At 36.6% G+C, this 20985-nt stretch overlaps 1 non-coding gene across 1 annotated transcript; it reads right to left on the reverse strand.

The window, feature by feature from the left end:
* Positions 1-8059: 8059 nt before the first annotated feature.
* Positions 8060-8166, reverse strand: LOC121225210 (small nucleolar RNA R71). Its single transcript, XR_005923128.1, has one exon. It is a non-coding gene; the product is annotated as a small nucleolar RNA R71 (small nucleolar RNA).
* Positions 8167-20985: the final 12819 nt, after the last annotated feature.

Genomic DNA, 20985 nt, shown 5'->3' on the forward strand with positions numbered 1-20985 from the left:
ATACTTCAACATCAGCTAATATATATATAATAGGCTAAAATATAAGAATGTAAATGAAATTAATGTATTATTTACATACAAACTTACCTCGGTGCAAAATATGGGAATTTTGCAATTTAGTCCAAAACTTTCTCCTTCCCCCGTTCGAGGTCGATTCCACGCCTTTCTTGATCTATAACAACATATTTAGCTCATTTAACACTCGAACTATTTATTTTAATCCAAAAATCACATTATACAAAAATTACATTTTTGCCCCCTAACTTTTATAAAATTATGATTTTTCTCCAAGGCTCGGAAATTTAATTTCAGCCCTTATTCTTATGTTTAATGACCTACTGATCATTTTTCTCTTCTATGGCAACATCAAATTCTCACTCTAACACATAGTTATGAACAATAGGTATTTTTATCGATTATGCCGTTTTGCTCGTTTTCGTTAAAAATCGCTTAGAAAAGATCGTTCTCCTAACTTCAAACATTCATATTCTACCATCAAACAAAAAAATACATGCCTATCATTCATGGGTAAATTTTTAAACATAAACCCTAACTCGAACTAATGGTAAAAATAAGTAAACCGAGCTACGAGGATTTCAAAAATGTGAAGAACATTAAAAACGGGGCTTGAAATCACTTACTATGAAGCTTGAAAGTTGAAGAAACCCTAGCTATGGAGGAGAGCAATTTTCGACAGCAACTAATGAAGATGATAACCAATTTTGTGTTATTTTTCCCATTTTATTTCATTTAATATACAAATGACCAAAATGCCCTTACTACTAAACTTTCAAAAAATTTCCCTCCATGTCCAACTTTTGTCCACAACTTAAGAATGGGTCAAATTGCTATTTAAGACCTCCTAGTTAATATCCCAAAGCAATTTCATACTAAAAACTTCTAAAACATGAGTTTTACAATTTATTCGATTTAGTCCCTAATCTCAACTTAAGCGCGAAATGCACAGAATTTCATCACGAAATTTTCACGAAATCGTGAAATCATATCATAAACCCAAAAATAATTATAAAAAAATTATTTCTATCTCGGATTTGTGGTCACGAAACCACTATTCCGATTAGGCCCTAATTCGGGTTGTCACAGACTAGATCTAATTCTGGTCGTTCCAAATATCCAAGCCCTCGGTTAGTAGCCTTTAATCCACACTAGAGCAAAACAAATCAAATAACACCATTAAACCCTTTTAGTTTAGTCGACAACCACCCTATGTTTATAGGGGTTTTCAGCTTTTCTTAAACCACAAGATACAAATGGAAAGAAGGTTCGAATACTTACCAAGAGATCTACTCGTTGAAGAACGTTCCAAATACCTTCCTACCCCAGATCCATTGTGAATCCAACTTAAACGTGTGTAGAAAATAGATCTAAATATTAATTCCCGAATCACTAAAATATGAGGCTTTTCGGCTTTTGGATCTATCCTAGAATATGGCTATTGCGATCTAAAAGAAAAAAATAGGTGACGATAAGTTCACCATCGAAGAGACAATCAGTAGAGGAAGAGATGTAAGATTAGAGGTTCGGTCTTTTGAAAGATTAAAAGGGGAAAGGAGATATGGTTTCAACCAAAGGAGTAATCGGCAACTAATATTTGAGAAGAAAAAGTTGTTTTAAAAAGAATTTGGCTTCGAGGAAAGAAAATAGAAAAGGAGAGAATTGTTTAGCTTTGGGGAAAAATAGAAAAGAATATGAGCAAAAGAAATAAGATATTAGAATAAAAAAAATAAAATCCTTTTCCAATTTTAATTCCTTCCTTAGCTCCCAAATTTCTGGCCAAATTCAAAGTTTGAATTTCACTCAAACTCCTAACCGGTGATTTGCAGCCTTATCCACCGCTTCATCATGCTGCTAAGAAGAGTTTCGGTCAAACTCTAACTCCACCCCACGTGAGCAGCAAAATTGGTAGCCCATTGCGCGTACAACAACTCGAACTCCACACCTCAGTCTGCCCTTGCAGACTACGCCCGTGCTGCTGGCCACTGCACCATGCTTTCTTACTTGCCAATATATGATCACAGTAAATTTCAAACCTTACCTGCTGAAGCTACAGTCCGCTTAAAAATTAAAGGGGAAATTCCGCCTTCCACGCCACTCGAACCTTCAACCTCCAGAACACTCAGCCACACTGCTTGCCGCTGCGACACAACCTCGCTTTTGTTATAATATGACCGCATTGACTTATAAGCCTTATTCGCTTCAGTCACGGGCTACTTAAAAGAAATAAAACACGTTTCGCTGTCCCCTTATTCTAGCCGCGATCTGCATATTAAAAAAAACCCAAATTGCGCACGCCGCACCTTGAAACCAGGCACCTCCCTAGCGTCCTCTTAGCGTCCTTAGCCACTGGGCCAAATGCCTGCTTGTGTTAAAACTCAGCCCTAATTTATTAATGAAGCCTACTGCCCAGATTCCCTTAAGAGGCAAGATTCAAGAATTTTGCTAAAGCTATGGGCCGAGCCCCGGACCTTTCTCCACATTATACCCCTTCGTTACATATTTAATTACTAATAATAATAATAATAATAATTTCATAAACATAAAAATTTCAAATACCAATAATACAACAAATAATAATAATTTTCATAAAAATTTTCAAACATACGAACAGTAATATTTTTCTAATAATAATTTTATCTCATAATACTAATTAAAATTTCATAAAAATTTAAAATATCCGTAATAATAAATATAGTAAAAATTTTCTAGTAGTAATTCAAAATTTTTTTCTTAAACGGTAATATTTAAAACTTCTTAATTATTCAGGTTTCCTTCTATCCGAATCCCAGACTCAAAGCCCAACTCTTCTAGGCCCCAAAAATCAGAGCGTTACAACTCTACTCCCCTTAAAGAAATTTCGTCCTCGAAATTTCTAACTATCAACTAACCGTATTACTCAAGTCAAACCTCTATGCTTCCGCTGTGCACTCTAATTAAAAATAACTGTTAGTACGACCCAGAACATCTAATTACTAAAGTAAAGGAACATTTATCAAGCACGCATACAATTCGTAACACACACTCAAATAGAATAAACTTGGCAATCCCGAGTTCGATGCTCCTTGGACCCACATCTAAGACATGCTCATGTCTTCCTATGGCATTCACCCAGATGACGCCCGTTGCAGTCTTTGCAGGTTGGAAAGTTTGGTCGTGCCTTAACATGTTTCACAGAACGGGGCTTGGTTTTCTGAGAGCTAGAATCCTTCCTCTTCCTATACTCCAAGCACCCTGCTTGAATCGTTTCCCTAATTTCCTTAATTTCGGTATCCAATACTTCCTCTACCACTTTCCTTACTAACTTGGCCAGTGCCTCAGTCCTAAGCTCCGAGTTACCGCTACCCGAAGTTGGCAGACTTTGCTTACCTTCAGAATCCATATCAATACTCTACATTACCAGTACACATATCAAACAACTACAAAGATCTCAAAAAAGATTTACTATTTATTCATATGTTTTATGCAAAGATATTATTTTAAAGTTTCTATTTTCACAGAATTATAGCCTAGCTATAGTCTCAATATTCTAGGGTTTTTAGTATTGCCCTAGCTATAATGTCATGATATGGTCTCAGTTCTATCTACAGTAATATCTTAATACAGTGTAGTATGACTAACAGGAATACTTACAGACTTGGTGCCGGGGATTCAGTGTGCCACTTCTTTCTCCAAACCATTTAAAACCACAAACCATGTATTTAGTCACAGAAAATAGAATTTCTTAAAATTTTTAAAAAAATACCTTTCTTTTGAAATTCTTGATTTTAGACCCGTTTTAAAAAACCAGAAAAAACTTGAACCATTTTATCATGTATACCTTGTAAAACATCTTTGAAAAGAACTTTTCAAAACCATTTCCAAAAATACCCCTCTTAGGCCTAAGTTTTCGAAAAGATTTTCGGACCCGATCCACAGTCGAGTTGTTGCAACTGGGCTCTGATACCACTAAATGTAACACCCCAAACCTGACCCAGACATTACGGCCGAATTCGGCGTGTCATATTGAAGTGTTTTTTGAAAACCATGTTTTCATTAAAAACCCTTCTTGATGTAAAACTCATTGGAGCGTTATTGTAAAACTCATGTTTTAATTAAAAATCTTTGAAAAGAATATTTTCGTTATAGATTAAAGTAAATGGAAGCTGTGCACCAGGTAGGAAGCCAGAAAAGAGGAGGTGAGTCTATTGGACTGCTTAAGTACCAAGCTCTTCATGGATCCAATACTAGACATGCACACATCCATTGCCACACTTAAAGCATATTACTTGTCCATGAACAACAAATTAAGTTTAAGTCCATTTAAAATATTTATTTCCTTTGAAAACATTTACATTGCAGAAGCTTTGCTCGGAAATCGTGATATTTTGAAAATAAGTAATTTTATAAAACGCGCACTAAAGCTAACCAATTTAATAACCCAAAATATTAAAAATAATAAAAAGAGCGGCCTTGTTACAACTTAAACCAGAATAAAAATGATCAAAATAATAAATACGAAACTTATTTTAAAGAAAACGGAAACTTAATCTTCGTGGCCACTTTGAATCCCGCCCAGCTCCAAGTCCACCAACTAGGGCTCACCTGCAAGGATGGAAGAGAAAGGGGGTGAGTTTGGAAAAATCAGTGTGTAAAGTATCCCAACCAGAGCCCAAATCAGTTCAAGCTTTACTGGGCCTAAGCCCTATTCAGAAATCAGAGTTAACTGGGCCTTAACCCATATCAATATTAATCTGGGCCATAGCCCTATTACAATATCAGAGCATATCGGGCCTAGCCCATATCAGTATCAGTCTGGGCCGTAGCCCTATTACAAGTCGAGATATATTGGGTGTTGCCCATATTAACACAGTTAGGCCCATTTTAATACAGTTGGCCCATAATAAAACAGTCTCATATGATTAATGCATGATAACCCCATCCAACCCTGCACTTGCCTCCGTCCATCCCTACACTTCTTGTGGGGAATAAATCACCCACGCCATCCCTACACTTACAGTGTTAGCACCGGTTGCGTCACTAACTATAATCCGCAGCAAAGCTGCTTATATCAGAATATGTGGCACAGCCACCAGAACGGGTTCTTCCTCCATAACAAAACCCAACCCCATGCAACAGATATACATGTCATGGCATATAACAAACAGAATCAGAATATCATGCATTTCAGTCAAAATTAACCCTAAGGGTATAACGATCATTTTGCATCTAGGGGTAGAATGGTAATTTTCATACTTAGGGGTATTTCAGTAAAATTTACTATTCTAGAGTTTACATACATATTATAAACATAACACATTAATAGAATCACTTACCGAGCGTTTTTACCGAATTGGGCCCGTTGGCCCACTAACCCGTTTTTGGCCCATTAAGCCCAAATATACCGAAGTGCACGAAATTGTGCACTCTGCAATCATACTGCTTGAGATTACCAAAATTAACAACCAAACCACCTCACGAGCACTCGCACGCTCGCAAGTTCACAAATGCCGGCTTTTCGGCTTTTCGACTTTTGCCGATCTAGTCTATAAGTGGGTGTCGTTTACACACCTATTTTTCGATGAAACTTTGATGAGTTCCACACACGAGTTGCCTACAATCAGTTACTAACACGCTAAACTATGAATCCATAACAACTTAACACATCAAACCCTTACCATATTTGGCCCTTAACACCTTAGGCACTAAAGTTCTTACCTTTGCCGGAAAAGTGGACTAGATCTAATTCTGGTCGTTCCAAATATCCAAGCCCTCGATTAGTAGCCTTTAATCCACACTAGAGCAAAACAAATCAAATAACACCACTAAACCTTTTTAGTTTAGTCGACAACCACCCTATGTATATAGGGGTTTTCAGCTTTTCTTAAACCACAAGATACAAATGGAAAGAAGGTTCGAATACTTACCAAGAGATCTACTCGTTGAAGAACGTTCCAAATACCTTCCTACCCCAGATCCGTTGTGAATCCAACTTAAACCTGTGTAGAAAATAGATCTAAATATTAACTCCCGAATCACTAAAATATGAGGCTATTCGGCTTTTGGATCTATCCTAGAATATGGCTATTGCGATCTAAAAGAAAAAAATAGGTGACGATAAGTTCACCATCGAAGACAATCAGTAGAGGAAGAGATGTAAGATTAGAAGTTCGGTTTTTTGAAAGATTAAAAGGAAAGGAGATATGGTTTCAACCAAAGGAGTAATCGGCAACCAATATTTGAGAAGAAAAAGTTGTTTTAAAAAGAATTTAGCTTCGAGGAAAGAAAATAGAAAAGGAGAGAATTGTTCAGCTTTTGGAAAAAATAGAAAAGAATATGAGCAAAAGAAATAAGGTAAGATTAGAATAAAATAAAGTCCTTTTCCAATTTTAATTCCTTCCTTAGCTCCCTAATTTCTGGCCAAATTCAAAGTTTCATCATGCTGCTAAGAAGAGTTTCGGTCAAACTCTAACTCCACCCCACGTGAGCAGCAAAATTGGTAGCCCATTGCGCGTACAACAGCTCGAACTCCAGACCTCAGTCCGCCCTTGCACCTACGCCCGTGCTGCTGGCCACTGCACCATGCTTTCTTCCTTGCCAATGTACGGTCACAGTTAATTTTAAACCTTACCTGCTGAAGCTCCAGTCCGCTTAAAAATAAAAGGTAAATTCCGCCTTCCACGCCACTCGAACCTTCAACCTCCAGAACACTCAGCCACACTGCTTGCCGCTGTAACACAACCTCGCTTTTGTTATAATATGACCACATTTACCTATAAGCCTTAATCGCTTCAGTCACGGGCTACTAGAAATAAAACACGTTTCGCTGTCCCCTGCATTCGAACTCGTGACCCCTGGGTCTCCTTAGCGCGCTGCTGCCACTACCCTAAGGCGCTCTTTGTGCTAAATAATACTCACAACTCCTCTTAACCCTTATTCTAGCCGCAATCTGCATATTAAAAAAAACCCAAATTGCGCACGCCGCACCTTGAACCCAGGCACCTCCCTAGCGTCCTCTTAGCGTCCTTAGGCACTGGGCCAAATGCCTGCTTGTGCTAAAACTCAGCCCTATATTATTAATGAAGCCTACTGCCCAAATTCCCTTAAGAGGCAAGATTCAAGAATTTTGCTAAAGCTATGGGCCAAGCCCTGGGCCTTTCTCCACATTATACCCCTTCGTTACATATTTAATTACTAATAATAATAATAATAATAATAATTTCATAAACATAAAAATTTCAAATACCAATAATACAACAAATAATAATAATTTTCATAAAAATTTTCAAACATACATACAGTAATAATTTTCTAATAATAATTTTATCTCATAATACTAATTAAAATTTCATAAAAATTTAAAATATCCGTAATAATAAATATAGTAAAAATTTTCTAGTAGTAATTCAAAATTTTTTCTTAAACGGTAATATTTAAAACTTCTTAATTATTCAGGTTTCCTTCTATCCGAATCCCAGACTCAAAGCCCAACTCTTCTAGGCCCCAAAAATTGGAGCGTTACAGTGAGATCGACCGCACAGTTTGCAGAAATCAGAGAGAAATAAGGCGAAACCTAAGATACACAGAGGACGAGCAAAAGGATGATACTTCAACCACAACCGAGGAGATGACTGAAAACCAAGAAAATCTGCTACCTCCTACGATTGCTGCTGATCCAGTAAATCAGAATCCTACTTCACGCACTATGTATGATTATGCTAAACCTAGTTTAACAGGAACCGAGTCAAGTATAGTTAGACTTGCTATTGCTGCAAATAATTTTGAACTAAAACCTAACACAATTCAAATGATACAACAGTTTGTTCAGTTTGATGGTTTGCAGGACGAGGATCCCAACGCTCATTTGGCAAATTTCCTAGAATTTTACGATACCTTTAAAATTAATGGCATTTCTGATGACACCATTCGCCTTCGGTTGTTTCCCTTTTTATTAAAGAATAAGGCTAAACAATGGTTGAACTCGTTACCATGAGAGTCAATCACTACTTGGGAACAAATGACCGAAAAGTTTTTATTAAAATATTTTTCGCCGGCTAAAACAACCAAATTATGTAATGATATCTCTTCTTTTGTGCAGATGGATTTAGAAACACTCTACGATGCATGGGAGAAATACAAGGACCTTTTGAGAAGGTGCCTTCACCATGGGTTACCGCTTTGGCTACAGGTTCAAACGTTTCATAATGGCCTGAATCCTTCGACTCGGCAGATGATTGATGCAGCTGCTGGAGGAACTATCAATAATAAGAGGCCTGAGGCGGCTTACGAATTTATTGAGGAGATGTTACTGAATAACTATCAGTGGCAAGTTATAAGAACAAACCCAATGAAAGCAGCTGGTGTTTTCAACCTCGACGCGTTACTATGCTATCTAACCAAGTAGAACTCTTAAATAAAAAGATTGACGGTTTGTGTGGTTCTACTCAGGTACATCTAGTGATGAGGTGCAATTCGAATGGAGGAGGAGCATGCACAGAATATCAACCCTTCAATCCTAGCATCGAGGAGGAACAAGTCCAATATATGGGTAACAATAACTCTAGACCCCAAAATAACCCATATAGTAGCACTTATAATGCAGGTTCGAGGAACCATCCCAATTTCTCATAGGGCGGTCAAGAAAATCAAAGGCCACAACATCTTCCTGGTTTTCAACAACCACCTTACCAGCAAGAAAAGAAGCCGAACCTTGAGGAGATGCTAAGCAAATTCATCTTGGTGTCAGAAACTCGTTTTTAGAATACTGAGACAACACTGAAAAATCAACAAGCATCAATCCAGGGGCTCGAAACTTAGATTGGACAGCTTGCTAAATTAATTTCCGAACGACCACCAGGTAACCTGCCAAGCAACACTGAACCTGACCCAAGGGAGCAACTCAACGCGATTGCCATTCAAGATGAGGAAGGGTCAGTTGCAAAACCAAGGCCAGAAATGATGGTAAGCAAAAGTAAGAATGAGGTAGGCCAAAATGACCCAAAGCCGATGAGTACAGAATATAAACCTCGTATGCCATACCTCAATGTGACAAGGAAAGACTGATCAGATGAATAATTTGGTAAATTCCTTAAACTTTTAAAGAAACTACATATAAACTTACCGTTTATTGAAGTCCTTTCGCAGATCCCAAACGCAGTCAAATTCTTAAAGGAGCTTTTAACAAATAAACAAAAGTTGGATGAGGCGCCGCATGTGGAGTTGAATGCAATTTGCTCAGCCATATTACAAAATAAGCCACCCAACAAATTGAAGGATCCAGGGAGTTCTACGATTCCTTGTTTAATTGGTAGTTTAGATGTTCATCATGCATTGGCTGACTTAGGGGCAAGCAACAATGTTATGCCTTATAAAATGTTTAAATAGCTAGGTCTTGGGAAACCCAAACAAACTAGGATGAGCATTCAATTGGCTGATAAAACCATTAGATTTCCTAGAAGTATCATTGAAGATGTTCTTGTTAAGATCGATAAATTTATATACCCAGTAGACTTTGTTGTTCTAGACATGGAAGAGGATAGTAACGTACCTTTAATTTTAGGACGACCCTTTTAGCGACTGCTAGAACCATTATTAATGTTGGTACAGGTGAACTCAAACTTCGTGTGGGAGACGAAACAATCACCCTTCAAGCTCGTAATTCGAGTAACACATCAAAAATTGAAGGTGGTTGTATAAATCATTCTACTAGCACTGATCACGTGGTGAAACCTTCTGTGCAGGAAATAGTTACAAAGAACGTATATGAGTCATGTCCAAACAACAACAAGGGACCTATCTATGAAGAACAGAGGCTACAAGTTGATGAGCTAGATGAATGGCAGACACAGAAATCGAGAACACTTGATAGGCCAAAACCGAGCCAGGACGAGCTCAATACCTTACCAAATCAACTTAAGGTTGGAGACAAAGTACTACTAGATGCAGCAGAGCCTCGCATTACCACTTCTGAACTTAATGAAGAAATTCCTTTTACGGTACTTAATATTTTTCCATATAGTATAGTTGAGGTAAATCATCCCAAATTCGGCCCATTTAAGGTAAACAATACTCGTCTTAAACCTCATGTTGATAAAATCTATAGCAGGGATGAGGAGTGTAAACTCCTCGCTCCACCTTGACTATGCAAAAGTGAGGTAAGTCAAGCTTAGACTATAAATAAGCGCTTCTCGAGAGGCAAACCAAGCATTAACAGTGTTAATTTCTTTAAAAATTTTAGTTTTTAACATCTAACATACTAACCGAATCATGGAGCGCAGACGTTCTAAAGACCACACGGCCAGGCACAAGGGCGTGCATTAGGCCGTGTGAAAACAGGGCAACATTTTTTCCCCAACATGGGATACGATAAGTTGCCACGGCTGTGCGACATGGCAGTGGGTGAAACTGCCAAAACAACAAGGGCGTGTGGCATGCCCGTGCCTTGAAACCGTGGTTGAAACTGAAAATGTAACACGGGCGTACGACACACCCATGCCCTCCACTCATGGTCGACACTCTAAAACAAACACAGGCATGGACCTATGTACACGGGCGTGGGAGAAGCAAATGAAGCAAGACACGGCCGTGCGACACGACTGTGTGTGCCCACACGCCCAAGCCACATGGGTGTAGGCTGAATGTCAGACGCGCCCAAATTCAAAATTTGCGAAACACACAAGCAAAAATTAGGGTACACGGGCATGTCCCATGGCCGTGTGCCCCAAAATCGATATAAACCCCTCACTATTCATCATCGCCCTCCTCAAAAATCCTTAACCCTAGCCGCTGCAACTCCACACGCCTTACCCCCACACCCGTGCGCCACCTACAACACCGATTCCGATGCCCCAAGTTCTTTCTTTTTGCGTTTGTTTACTCTTTTCTCTCTATTTTCTCTAAATATGTTGCTTATTTCATGATTCCTTTGCTATATTGAACTATTTTTGAATATTCATAGTTAGAATAGTAAAATACTAATGCTTGTTCAATAAAAATTTTTGTCATTTTAGTTACTCCATTATGCAATACTCTTCCATTTTTCCTTGTTTCCATGAAATTTATGCCTACTCACATGTATTCATTCATTATTTCCATAATCCTCTAACTTGATATATTTAGTGGTTTTAGTTTTTATCATCTCGTACGTTAATCTCATAAAATATTCATATTTAGCCTTGATTTTCCATACTACTCTTGGGGTATATTGATTGAACTTCGATTTTTCAACGCAGGTACAATGTCGTCCTCACGTGATAAGAAGGCCACTGTTCCTGCCTCAAAGAAGAGGAAAGGAGCAGCATCATCCTCAGGTCCTACCATAGAGATTAGGCACCTATTCCTCCAGGTTCCATTGGGACCCCAAGAGGAATTATATTAGATATTATGGGCCCGACCCCTAGGTGTAGGTTGCTGCATTGACTGGGCTACACTCGAGTAGATTCAATTGGCTGACGCAGTCCGAGCCCTCCTAACGACTGACCCGTGGGGGCTCTTCTTTGAGATTGTTGAGCCGACGTATCTTGAGTTTACATTGGAATTCTGCTCGATGTTCCATCTTCAGACCGTCATGACCAACTTCGATGATCCTGGAATAGTCTAGTTCCACCTTGGTGGTCTAGTACGCCAGTTGAGCGTACCCGAGTTCGAGATTTCACTAGGGCAATATACGGAGGAGTTTATGGACGACAATGACCTCGACACCCTCTACCGCCACATCCACTACTCCCCCTCGAAATGTTGGAGGGACCTCGTCCTTGCCTTGGCCACCTACAATCCTAGCCGCTCCAAGGCATCGGCTCTCCCTACTTCCTTGAGGTATTTACACGCCATCTTGGTTCACACTCTGACAGGGAGATAAGAGAGCACTGGCGTCTTCACCACCCACAACGCCTATTTCTTATGGAGTATGGCGAACGGGCACGTCATAGACCTCGCCTACTTTATTGCCTTCGCCATTCACCAGCAGACAGAGCGGCACAAGAGAGGGGTCATCTCTATCGGGCCCTATGTGACTCGATTGGCTCAATACTTCGGGCTCCTCAATACAGTAGCCCAATCATCCTCCCTCACTCTCATCAGCCAGATGTCCCCACAGGGCATCTCGAGCATGCTAAGTATGAGGATGATCAAGAAACGACGTGGCACATACCCTCCTCAGTACCGCCTCACCCAGTCCACCGAGGAGGAAGACCCAGAGGACATTTTTGATAATGTCCCTCCACGTCACGAGGATCCACCGACTCAGCCACCATCCCCCTCTCTTCCAGTTCATGCGACGACTTCATACGCTAACATCTCTGAGCGTCTTACTCGATTTGAGCAATAGTGTTTTCAGCGCTTTGATAACATTGATGCTACTCTACTGCAGATTTGTCAGCACTTCCACATCTCATCACCACCCCGACCTCACGAACCATCTAGCGATGAAGATGTTTAAAAACTTTTATTTATTAATTTATGTTTTTACTTTTATTCTATTTTAAGACTACTTTTTATTTTTCTTTAAGCTTATTTTTATTAGGTTTTATACTTATTATTTTATAATTTTAAATTTTGACTATTTCATTACGAGTAGCTATGCTTCGTTATATTTCTTAAAAATTTCCTGATTCTATCACAGTTATAAAGAGCTCCAAAGCTCATCATCATATAGGAACTAAAAACTCCACCGGGAAAGGTTTTCTACGACTGCCATGTCCTGCTCGACCACGACCATAGCCACCACCAGATATAATATTCTTTTGGCGCAGGACTTATGGACTAATGAACCTCTACCACCACTAGAGTATCCTCCTCCACTCTCACACCGATTATTCTCCAAACCTCCAGTTCAAGGAATTCATTCATCATTCAGGAAGTTTCACTTCTCTCCCTATCTTATGATTATAAATCTATCTTTGTACATTGAAGGCAATGTACATCTTAAGTGTGGGGGTCTTTTATATCATCATTAGAAATCTTTGAATTGTGTCTTATTCTCACGTGAATCACTCATTGTGACAGCCCTGATTTGACCCTAGTCGGAAAGTGGTTTCGGAACCACAAAATCGAGTCACAAAAATAATTAGATGTTAGATTCTGTGCTTATTGTATGTGAAATTTGTATGTGTGAATATTTTGTGCCTTGATTTTATCAATTAGGTGTTAATTTATAAGAAAGGACTCATGTGATAAGACTTGAAAATGTGATAGGTGAATTTTAAAGTGGCCAAATAATGCATGAATTTTGACATGGGGGACTTGCATGTCAAATGGACCACTTTTAATATAGTGGCCAGCCATATTGATATTCATTTTATTTAAGCATTATAATAGGTAATGGCATTATATTATGAAATAAAAAATTTGATTAAATAAGAAAAGAGTGATAAAAACAATGTGTATTCATTTTTCTTTTATTCATTGCCGTAACTAGGAAAAAAATATATATATAGAAGAAGCCAAGGCATTCGGCCATGGTTATTTCATAAATCAAAGGTATGTTAATGTGATTTTTATGAAATTGTTTATGAAATTAAATTGATAAATGCATTGTATAGTTAACCCATGGTTTAAATTCATGAATCATTGAACATATATGTATTCGGCAAGTTGCTAAATTGTGATAATTTGATAGTTTTTAGAAGGTGTTGTTTAGATGTTAAATTAGCTTATATGATGGTTGAATGAGTGTAATGTTAATGAATGAATAAGTTGACTTCATTGTTGAGAAGTATGAAGTTGAAGTTGTCATATATATATATTTTTGGGAAAGGAAATTTGTTTTTATTTAAGATAAGCTTGTTAAATTTGCCCTTATTATTTCCGGATAAGTTACTTAGTTAAAGAAAATTTTTAAAGTACTTAGTTAATTGATAATAGGTTAATGGTGTGTGTATAAAATGTTTGAATGTTAAATAGGTTATTGTTTCAACGACCGAATGTGCCAAAGGCTAATGCATGGTCTAGTTGATCAATATGTGTTAAAGGAACGTGAATAAATATCTATTTGATGAACTATATATTTGAATATATGGTTGAGATATGTATATGGAAATATGATAAATCATATGAGTTTTGTGTTTGTGTGTGAACTAAGTATACAATGAATATTCGGCTATGAAAGTCATAGGAATTTTGGTAATGTACGTATTTGGTCATTAGGGTTTTATGTACTTTGGATATGTGAGATATGTGTTAAGGTAAGTTACTTATTTGATATAAGTATTTGGTCATAAAGGTGTACATGAGGAAATGTTAAATAAATTGTATTAAATTGCTTAATGTGATTAAAAATGTGTATGACCATTTTGTAATTGAGCTAAAAGTAGCTATATGGCCTATTAAATTTCTTGTCATATTCGGCCATAAGCTAGCATGATGGGACTTTAATAAGTTAAATTTTGTTTGAATTAGCACAAGAGCATAAGGAGCCAATTTTGGATAAAGGGAAAGTGAATCTAGTCGATTAGTCAATCCGTAGTTATTCAATAAAATCCAAGGTAAGTTTTTAAGTGTTTGTGTTTGATCATGTTATATGCTTAAGAGCTGAATAATAATAATTAAGAAGATGTTTGATTGTATATATATACATATACATATGTTCTTTGTGTTGAATAAATATTAAATTAAAGTTATGAGCCGTATGTGACTAGCATATCTAGTCGACTTTGATACTATCAAATGATGTACTAAGACATGTGTTCCAATGTGGAAATTAAACCTTATGTGGTTGAAAGGATGAAAATCTTTGTTCATAGATATGTGTTTCAGTTATATGTAATTGAAGTATAAATTATGAATGTATGAAAGAACAGGTGAATTGTTTATCGAAATGTGATATTCGGGCCTCGGCCTAGCAAGCTTTAAGCTGGTGAATAATATTATCGGGCTACGGGCCTAGCAGGCTATAATGTCGGTGAGATAATATCAGGCTTCGGGCCTAGCAGGCTATAATGCCGGTGAGATAATATCGGGCTTCGAGCCTAGCAGGCTATAATGCCGGTGAAATGATATCAGGCTTCAAGCCTAGCAGGCGAAATGTCGGTGAATGAGTTTAGACTTAAAGTCTAGTAGGCTTCGTGCTGATGATGAATTCGGGTTTAAAACCTAGCAGGCTAAATGCCGGTGATTTGATAAAAGTCTAAGACTATGAGACCTTGTGTTAAATCAACAATTGAATTCATTCAATACATTAAGTTGGCTAGGTATGTGATATATACTTATACATGTTAGATCGATTGGAATTGAATCATGAATGTGAAATGAGAAGCATAGGTGAAGATGTCATATGTGTATGTGTGTATTTGGTCATGGTGAAAGGTTATGTGAATTATGTGAAATACCATTTAGATATGAATGACGAAAGTAACTGTGGTTATGAAATGGTACAATGGTTGAATTCGGTTGAATTAAAGTTGACACTGAAGTATTTAAATACCTATGTCATATATGTGAGTATGGGTAAAACCATCGTAAATTATCGATAAGGGTGGGCTATGTGCGGAACCATCTTATAATTGCTAATTTGAACGGTTGTGTGTGAATCATTGAGCATGATGTATTTTATTGAGATTATGCTTAAGTGAAATTATAGATATGTGATGAAATTGATTGGTGATATACATGTTTAAATAATATGAATGCAAAAAATGTGTGAAAGAGTAAATTTGTAATAAATTTGCTTGGGACAACAGCAGTAACGTGATTTTGGAAAATCACCATAAATTGTGAGAGTTGAGTTAGAAGCTGGATAAATTTTTAATTAAAGCTTAATGAGTCTAGTTTCTTATAAAAGAAACTGTGTAAGCAAAAGAATTGCTGATAATGAGATATTTGAAGTGGCATAGGACAGAGTCAAATGACTTCAGGGTTCTCTGTTCTGTATTTAGAAAATCATTATAATTTGTAAAAAAATGGTTATAAGATAAAAATTATATGCTTAGACTCCTTAATGAGTCTAGTCTCAAATGAAATCAAAGATAACATATTTTGAATTTTTTACAATGAGAAATTTGATTCGTAGTGAAGAGTGGTCAAATTAGTCAAACAGTGAAATAGGGGAAACTTAAGAAAAATCTGGTATTGATTGACCAAACCAAAAATTCTGAAAATTTTATGGATATAAGATGTATGAGTCTATTTTCAGGTAAAATTAACAACAATTGATTTGGAGTTTTGTAACTCTGGTTATAAATAATTTAGTGACTGTTGCTTAGGAAGACAACTTGTAGTGAATTTGTGATTATGTTGTAAACATTGATAAAACTTGTTAATGAGTTGTTTATTGATTTCTTATGAACTTACTAAGCGTAAAGCTTACTCCCATCTTCTATCCCATATTCCCTAGGGTTTCCAGGTTATCTCGAGTTGGAGGCCGTCAGAGATATTATCACATTGTCGTGTCTACGCTATCGGCGTAAGTAAATCTTAGTGTTTCGAGTCTATGGCATGTATAGGGTTGTAAAATTGAATATGTAATATTATGATTAAGCCAAAGACTTTGGCTTGTTATTAAGGAAGTTTGATTATTCATATGCTTGTATGTTATTATCTCCTGTGATGTGGTTTATAGCGTGTATATTTAGAATTTGATTTGTGGTTCATTGTTGAGTAAGTAAATGATATAAGACTAAGATATTGGTAAATATTTAATAATGCCTCATGAATTTTTTGAGGCCTTGTAAGCCCGATTAAAGGATAATATACGAGTGCATGAAAAGTTTAAAAATTGATCAAAAAAAATTTTTACGGCATAATTTTATATAAATGGTTGAGTTTAAATCTGGTAGCACCTCGAACCCTGTTTCGGCGAGGGATACGGACGAAGGGTGTTACACTCATATCACTATTACAATGAATTTTAATTAATTTATGATTTTTATTGATATGTCTTGAATTAAAACATAGGCATTTATGCATTGAGTGTTTACACTTTAAGACATTAGGGAATCAAGCATGCTAAGTTGATATTTGAAGGATTAAAAACTTTTAGGTTGTTTTTCCCAAGTTTAGGTATTATCTTGAGTTGAAATTCACATGTTTAAACATCAAAAAGCCATAATTTTTGTGAGATTTTGAGCCTTTAGAGCATCTATTATTTCTTTTATGCTCACTTTTATTGTTGCTTTGAGTGCGTCAAATATTGAATTGTTATTCTAGAACTTGCTTGATTATACATGTCAAGACCACACCATTTGATTTGATATGTCAAGATGATAAAGGCACTTAAGTTTAACCCACTCACTTTACAAAAGCCTACCTTCATAATTAACCCTTAGTGAACCCCTTTGAGCCTAACAAACCATTAATTGATTTACCCTCAATATTAACCCATAACCCATTATTGTTGAAATCCCCTAATTTGATCCCTATTTTTGTTGAGATTTGATTTGAACTAATTGCTTATCTATGTTTTGTTCTTCTATGTATTTGACTTGTTCTTACAAAAAAAACAACAACAATACTTACATACATATTAGTAGTAATTCACAATTTTTTGAGCTTGAGTGTTAATTCCATATTCTAAGAAGAATCTCACTTGTATTCAGCTGATGACTAGTCATTTTTCTAGCTAGGTAATTTTTCAATTCAATCTCGATTCTAACCTTTTCTTTCAGCTTGTGACCACACCCCCTAACCAAAGCCACGTTACAACCCTCTAAAGACCTTTTTGATTGAGGTATCATTTCAATATATAGTGGTGGAGATTTGATTTTCAAGCAAGCCTATGGTAATAACTTCTCATATTGACTAATGAGTGCTTTAATTGATGTCCTTAAACACCTTGAGTGATTTGAGTGAATCTTTAGTGAGGATGTTAAACTCTGTGATATTTTGATCAAGGTAATCACTTAGATGAAGGAAGACACCTATGTTTTCATGATAAAATGCTCAACATAGAATGTCTAAAACTTTGATGTATTTTTAGTTGAATTTTCAATGTATAAATAATTATGGACTATTTTGAGATATTATTGATAGGGATTATAAATTGAGAAGAATTTATTTTGATCGTGATTGAGGATTTTTCTTTTTTAGGACAAGCAAATGCTTAAGTGTGGGGGTATTTGATAAACCGTAATTTATACATATTTTTATCCCATGTTTAGCGCATTTACGGATGTTTTCTCATTAGATTTGGTGAATTCGATGCTCCTAATCCTCTAATTTCATGTTTTATACTTAAGTGAGCATAGGAGAGTAGAAAGAGCGAGAAACGGGCCGAAAATGGAGAAAATGGACCCACATGGGAAAACAACACGGCCTGGACTTCCTCACACGGGCATGTCACACGGCCGTGTCAATTTGGTAGGATCGAAGCATGACTTACACGGGTAGACCACACGCCCGTGCCTATTTAACAGCCTAGACCACGGGCTGGAGTAATTGCACATGGGCGTGTCATACGGGCGTGTCCCTTCCGAGCCCAATTTTGTTCCTATTCGGAAAAGGCCAATTTTTAGGGCTCTTAGGCATTCGAAAGCCTATTTAAACACATGAGGAGGCACTTAGGAGGATGACACAGAGTAGGAAGCAAGGAATTACTCAAGGAAAGCCGATTGATCCATCTCAAGAGCCGGATTCATCATCAAGACTGGAGATCTCCCTTCAAGTTCCTAGAGGAGTTTTGGGTTTTCTTATGTTTTGTTATCTTTATGCTTTTGAGATGTTTTCTTTCATAAATATGAACTAAATCTCCTAAATACCTAAGGGGAATGAAACCTAAGACAGATTTTGTTATTATTATCTGAATTGTATGATAAATATTTGACTTGTTCTTAATTATGTGTTCTTAATTCTTGTTTTAATATCCTAGGATATTGATTCAAGTTAACACTCTTATTCAGAGGAGGAATAAACCCTTTTTAAGAGTAAAATTGTCATAATTAAGCGGAGTTGATTGCGCGCCTAGAGATAGGGTGACAAGATTTTGCCGAATTAGGGTGAAACCTAATAAGGGAATCCATAGATCGAGTTAATGCAATTCTAGGGTGTTAATTAGAAAAGATTTCAATTATTCAACCTAGGGTTAGACGTTATTAGTCTTGAGAGAGATAATAATATAACTTAGGGATTTCTATGGATCAATTCAAATGAATAAATCGTCTGATTCAAAGTCAAATAACAAGTGAAGTCTAGGTGGATTTTTCCTTAGGTATTGTCTCAATCAATCGAATTTTCCCAGAAGTATTTTCCCGAGTTTTCTTTCTGTGCATTCTTAGTTAGACCTCTTAATTTTTAGGTTAGATAATAAAAAGGAAGTAAATACTAGTACTCGTAGTTCCTTTGGGTTTGACAATCCAGTCTTGCTGAACTATACTACTATTCGATAGGTACGCTTGCCTTAATCGTGATAATAAGTTAGTCTCAAGAACGATTCATTTATAAATCTTTAAAACCTGTTACGAATATCATGCAATCATCCTACAAACACGCACAATTCTTTTCGTGAGTTTAACTTCCTTTCATCTTTATCCAATACGTAGGCCGAGCATCCCCAAATCCTTAAATAATTAAGATTCGACTTCCGGTCATGCCATAATTTGTATGAGGTTTTCAATGCTACCTTAGTTGTCATAGAATATAACAAGCTGTTTGTACAACGTATCCCCAAAAAGAGATTGGCAGCTTCAAATAACTTAACATCAAACATACCATGTCTAACAACACTTGATATCTTCTCTCTTCCACGTCATTCTGTTGTCAAGTGTCCAACGCAGTTAACTAGGATAGAATATTATTCTCTATAAGGTACCCTAAGAGGTAACCAGATAAATATTCCTCACCTTGATCAAACCGATGTGCCTTTATGGGTAAACCTAGTTGTTTCTCCATTCCCGCACGATACTCTTTGAATTTATCAAAGGTTTCACTCTTGTGGTGCATTAGGTATACATACCTATATCTAGAATAGTTATAAATAAAGGTTACATAATACTTGTTATCACCTCTTGCACTAACGCTCATAGGGCCACATACGTTAGTGTGCACAGGTTCTAATGGTTTTCTAGCCCTCATTCCTTTTGCATTAAAAGATCGCTTAGTCATCTTACCTTCTAAGCAGATTCACATTGTGGAAGATCAATTTATTTAAATGAGCGTAAATGTCGTCTTTCACAAGTCTGGTGATTCTTTCTCGGTTAATATGAACAAGTCTCAAATGCCAAAGGTACACCTCGTTAGAGTGAGAAGTTTTAAGTCTTTTATTTGATATTTTAGTCTCAAGCAGTGTGTACGTTTTTGGTTTGATGAAATAGAGAGATTATTTAACATCCATTCGTTATAGTTAATATTGCAATTTCTAAATATTGAAATTCCATTATTAAAAGTCACGGTCAAGTCGTCTTTATATAAACGTGGAACATTAAGTTTCTTTTGAAATTTGGAACATAGAAAATGTCTTTTAAAATAATCTCTCTAAAATTATCAAAATAAAGATGTACATCTCTCATTGCTTCAACAACCACACTTGTCTCTTTCCCAGTCCATAATGATAAGCTATTATCTCTAATATCTTTCATCTCCTCGAACCCCTATAGAGAAACACAAACATGATTAGTGGCTTCCGAATCAATAACCCAGTGATCTATTGAACCTTCCACTAAACAAGCTTCTATCATCAAGAGTTCCATACCTTTGCTTTTGGTAGCTAGATATTCCTTTCACTCTTTACAATTTGCCTTGAAGTTCCTTTTCTTGTTGTAGAAGAAGAATTAGACTTAGATAAGCTTTTAGGATTTCTGGTTCTCTTCCTTTCCACTTGTACTGGCCTAGAGACCTTAGCCTTGCCTTTCTTAGTGCACTTTCCCTTCCTTGTTGAGGAAGAAGCAACGACTATATTCGCTTATGCTTTTTAGATCGATTGACCAACGTTCAACACCAACTCATAGGATTGTAACTCATTTATGAGTTGTGTAAGTGTCAAGTTTTTATTGCCAAGGTTATATGCGGCCTGAAAACCAACAAAATCCTTTGACATGCTTTTGAACACCATCTTAATTTGAGTATTTT

This window comes from Gossypium hirsutum, chromosome A03 (assembly GCF_007990345.1).
Source record: "Gossypium hirsutum isolate 1008001.06 chromosome A03, Gossypium_hirsutum_v2.1, whole genome shotgun sequence".
NCBI classification, from domain to species: Eukaryota; Viridiplantae; Streptophyta; class Magnoliopsida; order Malvales; family Malvaceae; genus Gossypium; species Gossypium hirsutum.